The sequence below is a fragment of the Cololabis saira genome, chromosome 1 (assembly GCF_033807715.1).
Source record: "Cololabis saira isolate AMF1-May2022 chromosome 1, fColSai1.1, whole genome shotgun sequence".
In the NCBI taxonomy this organism is placed as follows: Eukaryota; Metazoa; Chordata; class Actinopteri; order Beloniformes; family Belonidae; genus Cololabis; species Cololabis saira.
Window position 1 is genome coordinate 46,771,002 of NC_084587.1, and position 6,714 is coordinate 46,777,715.

Below are 6,714 nucleotides of genomic sequence, written 5' to 3' on the forward strand. Positions count from 1 at the left end.
GTGAAAGCAGCAAACCTGATTTTTCTTCGTTCTTGATATGGGTTTATCACGTAGGTAATCGGGTTCCACTTTTTGACCTAGATTTTCGTTTGTAAAACGTGTGAAAACCATCTCAGCCTCAACTCCCCAACGTCCCTTTTAGTTTCATAACAAAGGCACTTAAATCTCCAGCACATCATTCACTCTCAGCCTCAGTTTTACGCTGTCAGCTGCCGAGAGCGGCGTGGTTGTGTTGTCATGGTAACTGGGATGCTGCGCTGTTTGTGGGGAAACTGGGAGAAAAAAAAAGCTGAGGCCACGTTCGAACTTCATGTTTAAGCGTTTAGTACGAGCTGAGTGGGGACATGCATGTCCTGTGCAGCTTAGTGGGGACATGCGTGTCCTGTGCAGCTGAGTGGGGACATGAATGTCCTGTGCAGCTTAGCGGGGACATGCATGTCCTGTGCAGCTTAGTGGGGACATGCGTGTCCTGTGCAGCTGAGTGGGGACATGCGTGTCCTGTGCAGCTTAGCGGGGACATGCATGTCCTGTGCAGCTGAGTGGGGACATGCATGTCCTGTGCAGCTGAGTGGGGACATGCATGTCCTGTGCAGCTGAGTGGGGACATGCATGTCCTGTGCAGCTTAGCGGGGACATGCATGTCCTGTGCAGCTTAGCGGGGACATGCATGTCCTGTGCAGCTTAGTGGGGACATGCGTGTCCTGTGCAGCTGAGTGGGGACATGCGTGTCCTGTGCAGCTTAGCGGGGACATGCATGTCCTGTGCAGCTGAGTGGGGACATGCATGTCCTGTGCAGCTGAGTGGGGACATGCATGTCCTGTGCAGCTTAGTGGGGACATGCATGTCCTGTGCAGCTGAGTGGGGACATGCATGTCCTGTGCAGCTGAGTGGGGACATGCATGTCCTGTGCAGCTTAGTGGGGACATGCATGTCCTGTGCAGCTTAGTGGGGACATGCATGTCCTGTGCAGCTGAGTGGGGACATGCATGTCCTGTGCAGCTTAGCGGGGACATGCATGTCCTGTGCAGCGTCCAGGTTGTTCATCTGGCTCTGCAGAACTCCTAAACAAGTGGCTTTGTCTCTTGGCACAAGTCACAAAAGTGTTTTGGGTATGAAGCCTTCATTTAAAAACTGTATTTTTAGGTGTGGCTTTAAAATGGCTCAGGCTGCGTGATACAAAAAAAACAAAACATTTTTATCCGGATAATTTTACTCTAAAGTAGAATTGGAAAATGACATGATGTTTGTCTATGTTTGTGATAAATGTAGTGTGCATTTGCTTTTCCAGTCTTCATGATTGGTTGCACAGCAACTGTTGTGCAACGTGAGTTGGAGGGAAAGTGGATATTTTGTTTGTACTACTCAGCCTGCAGTGCAATCTCCTCGCTTTGGGCGGTTTTGGTTGGTGGGGAAAGAAGTCTCTTAGACTCTTTTTCACGACTTTAGACTCTTGATTATACTTTCAAGGTGTTTTGTTTTCATTGGTGAAGTTTGATGGGGAAGAGATGCGGCAGTGGTCCAAAGTCATATTTGGCCCCGAGCCGTTGTGCCTGTATGGCCCATAGAAATAAAATGATGATGTATTTTTCTATGGCAGGTTCTTCCATTGTACAAACAAGCCATTGCGGTGCTCTGGTGGCTTTTTGTCAGGTGAAGGGAATGTGACCACGTGTAGAGTCAAAGGGTTTGGTGCGATTAAAACGTAAGATGTGCCGCTGATGCATACGTCTGGTAACTTTGGTTACCGTTTATCGACGGAGCAGCATCAGGCATTAAAGCGGGGCCTCTGTGTGGTAACTGCTCACTTTCACTGATAGTCAAAGTAGCAGCTGCATCCAAACAAAATCCCTTCAACTTGTCACTTGTGCACTTTCCATTACAAGCTCATACCACATCAAATATGGATGTTTTTCTGTATGAAATGCATGTTGATTTCTCTTGGCTACTGGGTTGTTGTTTTTGAGTATAAGATACTTAAAAGCTGCAGCAGAGAGTTCAGAAGCTCACAAAATAGTTCTGTGCTTAACTGCAATTTCTTGTTTACATTGCAAATGTTATTAAATGGTAAAAGTACTTTCTTGCTCACATAATTACTAATCATAAAACCAACCTTTTATGTGATGTTTTAATGTCAGCCGGTGGCTGTTCTCAATAAAGTTTATGTGTCCTTGCATTTGTCTTGTCGTTTTTGAAAATCCGTAATGTGTAGATGTGTGAAGAGATGATAGAAGTACCAGCAGATGTTCAGGGGAAACCTGGGACCAAAAGAGCTGTGAGGAGCAGCTCTGCAAGATGGGATAAACCCAGATCTGCAGAACAGTCGATCTCACGCCAAACCAAAACTAAAGACTTAAACAAGAAAAACAGTTTACCGTACTCATCAGTCCAGAAGTCTGGCTTGTAACGTTTTCCTAAATCAGCTACAGACCCTAGGAGTTAACATAATTTTCCCATTTCTGAAGTGAACTTTAGAGGCTGTTACTGTTTCCTTTAAATATTACGTAACTTGACAGTATTTTGCACATGTGTGAAATGCAAAGTACTAGTTATAAATTGCATGCAGTAAAACTCACCTGTCTGGGTCGTAAAGTAAGCAGTGACATGTTTTCATTGTAAGTAAATAAATAAACAGGTTGTCTCTGTCAGAATCGATAAGAAACATGGACCAGTGAGGAGTGGTTTTTAAATGCTTTTAAATTATTCTTCTTATCCCTAAGAAAAATAGACTCCAACAAAATGGCTAAAAAGATTTGTGACGATATACAGGACTGTCTCAGAAAATTAGAATATTGTGATTTTCTGTAATACAATTACAAAAACAAAAATGTCATACATTCTGGATTCATTACAAATCCACTGAAATATTGCAAGCCTTTTATTATTTTAATATTGCTGATCATGGTTTACAGTTTAAGAAGACTCAAATATTCTATCTAAAAAAATTAGAATATTCTGGGAATCTTAATCTTAAACTGTAAGCCATAATCAGCAATATTAAAATAATAAAAGGCTTGCAATATTTCAGTTGATTTGTAATGAATCCAGAATGTATGACATTTTTGTTTTTTTTAAATCGCATTACAGAAAATAAAGAACTTAATCACAATATTCTAATTTTCTGAGACAGTCCTGTATCTTGTTTTCTGATTTTTTGACGCATGCCTCAGTCCTTGCTCCTCTTTTTGGCACCTTTTTTTGCCTGATTTTAAATACTGTGATACTTTTATAGTTTGCACTTTATAAAAAACCCTGTTTGTCTTTTATTTCAATATATAGTTGTGGTGACTATGTCACAAACAAAAGAAAGTTTGATTAGTCACACCTGCGGTGGTTAGGAATGTCTTTCACTCATAGCCTTCTTTAGTCCAACAAATCCACTTTCCAGAGCAGTTCTCCTTTGGGTGACGTTCCCATTTATTGCACAAAAATGATGATTTAGAAAACGCTTATATTACCAAATAATGTTGAACACAACGGTTGGCATACGCTACGTTAAAAACGTGTGCTCCCTCCACCACTCTGCCCCGACTGCTGACAATCACCAACCTATAACACCTGTGCAGGTGCGGCAACCAATTACCTGTGACTGACGTAAATAGCAGAGTGAAACCTACACCCTCTAGTAGGAAAAATAAACTAAACACATACACATACAATTAAACTAGGAAATGGCTCCTACACACCGGCCCCATAATTGTATTGGTGTGCACTTACAATTACATACTAATAACATAAATGATCAAAAGGAGCCAAAAAGAGTGTATGTGGGCAAAATCTTCTTTCTTCGTTGGCTCTTCTTTCTTCGTTGGCCAATCCTGGGACCTTATTCTTATCAGTCCTTAACTACATGCTTTCATTAGCATGCAGAGCTTTGTGACAGGTCTTTCCAGAAATCCAGTCTTGGTTTTGAGTTGAACCGATCGGACTGCTCCTCTTCTATCTGGGAAGGTTGTCACTTTGCCCATCAGCCATGAACTACGTGGAGCAGATGGGTCCAGAATAATAACAATGTCATTAACAGAGAAGTTCCTTTGTGACTTTGTCCATTTTTGTCTCTCTTGAAGCAATAGTGTTTTCAGCTGTTCCAGGAAGGGGCTTGAGATCGTTCCACCGCTTCAGATTACATTTGTTCCAGCCTCTGGTATTCAGCGGATTTAGGTCGACGTGTGGATCTGGATCTCTTGCCCTCCAAAACAAAGGCAATTATCTTGCGTTTGTTGTGATAAGTGACGTAAAGCACTGCCACCAATACAGCTGTGGAGGCGAGGTATGCAAAGAAATGACTGCTTTCAGCCTCCTCTCTTATTCTAGATCGGTTATACTGAACTTTCGCTCCAGTTTCTTCTTTTTTAGTGTTCAGTCCTTCTGGATTTTCAAACCCACCATCACTGCCTTCTGTTTTTATTTTACTGGCATCGTCTTCTCCCGTTTCTTTATCTTTGGTAGCTTCTAGTTCTGGTCTTTCGTTGCCACTGTCGTCTGGTAGTTTGCTCTTCTCATCAGCTTCTTCAGTTTTTTTATTGATCTCATCATTATTTCCTTTAGTGTCTTTGTTCTTTTCGATTCCCAATGTTGGTGTTTTCTCATTAATGTTATTTTTTTATTTTCCTTATGAGGGTCCTCATTTTTTTGGTATTTTTCCCATCATCATCATCGTCTGTTTTCTTATCAGGTTCCGTATGCAGTTTTTCCTGGTCTTTGTCATCGTCACCTCCTCTGGTTTCCCCATCACCCTGATCTTTTCCAGCTTTATTTTCTTTGTCACTGTCTAAATGGATTATTGGATTGCTGCTCTCTGGTTTATTTTGTTCCTTTTCTTTATTCATAGTTTCATCATCATCTCCTGTGTCCTTATCGCGGTCAGATCCTGATTCCAGTGGCTTCTTGTTTTTATCACTGGGATCTTTAGCTTCTGGGTTTTTCTCTCCATCTTTGTTACTTTGCAATTTTGGCTTTCCATGTTTGCTGTTTAGTTGTCTGTCTTCTGTCCATCCTTCCTCCTCTCTGCCGCTGCAGTTCGGGTGGACACCTTTTCCTCTTTTCTTACAGTTTGACCGGGTATTTCGTCCTTCTCTTTCATGTCTTCCTCCCTCTTCCTCTCTGTGGCCTTGAGGGTGGACATTTTGTCCTCCGTCTTCGCTTCGTTCTTCTTCTCTAGGTTCTTGCCCGTTGTCTTTAGGCTTCATTGACTTATTGTCTGTAAAAGTTTGGGCTACTTTTGACTGATCAGGGTCTGTTGACTTTTTGTCTAGAGGCATCTGGTTTGTGTTTTTGTAACTTGCTCCACGATCAAATACAACTCGTAGTTTTTTCTTTTTAGGATGATAAACCTCATGGTGTGGAATGTACCAAACTTGTTGAGGTACTTGTTCTGCATAGCCGCTTTTGATGACATCAGAAAGAAACTGTGCATACTCCTGATGATATTCCTTATTCCTTTGAAACCTTCCTTTCAAGCTCATGACACGCTGTTCAGCAATGCATCTGTTGTTTGGCATGATGACATTGTAAACCTTAAAGGGTAAGTCAATACTGTAGTGGTTGTTTTCCAGATGAATTGTTTCTTCCATGATTTTGAGAAACCTCATATCTTCTCTTGACATTATAGTTTCTTCATATGACCTTTCATTAAAGTCCTGGTTGTACTGTGTAATCAACAGCTGTTCCACTTTCTCAATGGAAATCCTATTGGTAGTAACAGCCGGGCAGCCATTCTTCCCTGTGTCACTTCCTCCTCTTCGTGGACCATTCACCACCCATCCCAATAGGGTGCAAACTGCATAGGGTCCATCGTCACGGCTGTTGATAATTTCCCATGGTTCCAAAAGCTTTGGGGCATTTGTGCCAATCAACAAATCCACCTCTGCATCAAGTTTGGGAACTCTGATCTTATGAAGATAGGGCCATTTTCTGAGATCTTGTGGGGTGACAATGTTGTCTCTGGTAACTGGTATGGTTTGCTGAGTGTAAACCTCAGGTAATGACTTGTTGTCATCATAACCAGATACTTTCAGTCCAGACAAAACATGAGTTTTTACAGTAGTTGCTTGTCCCATTGTTTGCTAGAAAATGTGTGTTTTGTTGCTGTCCATGTGTAGCTGTCTCATCAGGTGCTCTGTACAAAAGGTGGCCGAGCTTCCTGGATCCAAGAAAGCATAAGTGGTCAAAATCTTATTTCCATTCTTGGCCTTTATTTGCACTGGCACAATTGAGAGTACACATTCTTGCTTACCGGCCCCAGTGCGAGCACAGATCTGCTGAGGGACAACAGCATACTTTGTTGTCTGTTCTTCAGATGATTTGAGCTTGGTTGTGATATGAAGTAGTGTTGGATGCCTTGAGTTGCATATACTGCATGTTACACGACCTTTGCAGTTCTTGCTGACATGACCAGGTTTTAGACAGCCAAAGCAAATGCCTCTCTGCTTTAATAGATCAAGTCTCTCACGATGAGTCGCGTTCTTAAGTTGTTCACAGTTTTCAATTTTGTGATATCCTCTGCATATGCAACATGATACAATCTTGCTTCTTGATGAAGTGGAGTCATGGCAGATGAGTGATTCTGTAGATGTGATATCTGCTGAGGTGCTGACTGCAGCCACAGTTGCAAGATTTTTATATCTTGGCATAGATTTTGTGAGAACATTTCCTTTAGCGGTAGCAGTCTGCATGTCCTGGATGTTTCCAAAAATAGGATCAGAGAGAACCTTGACT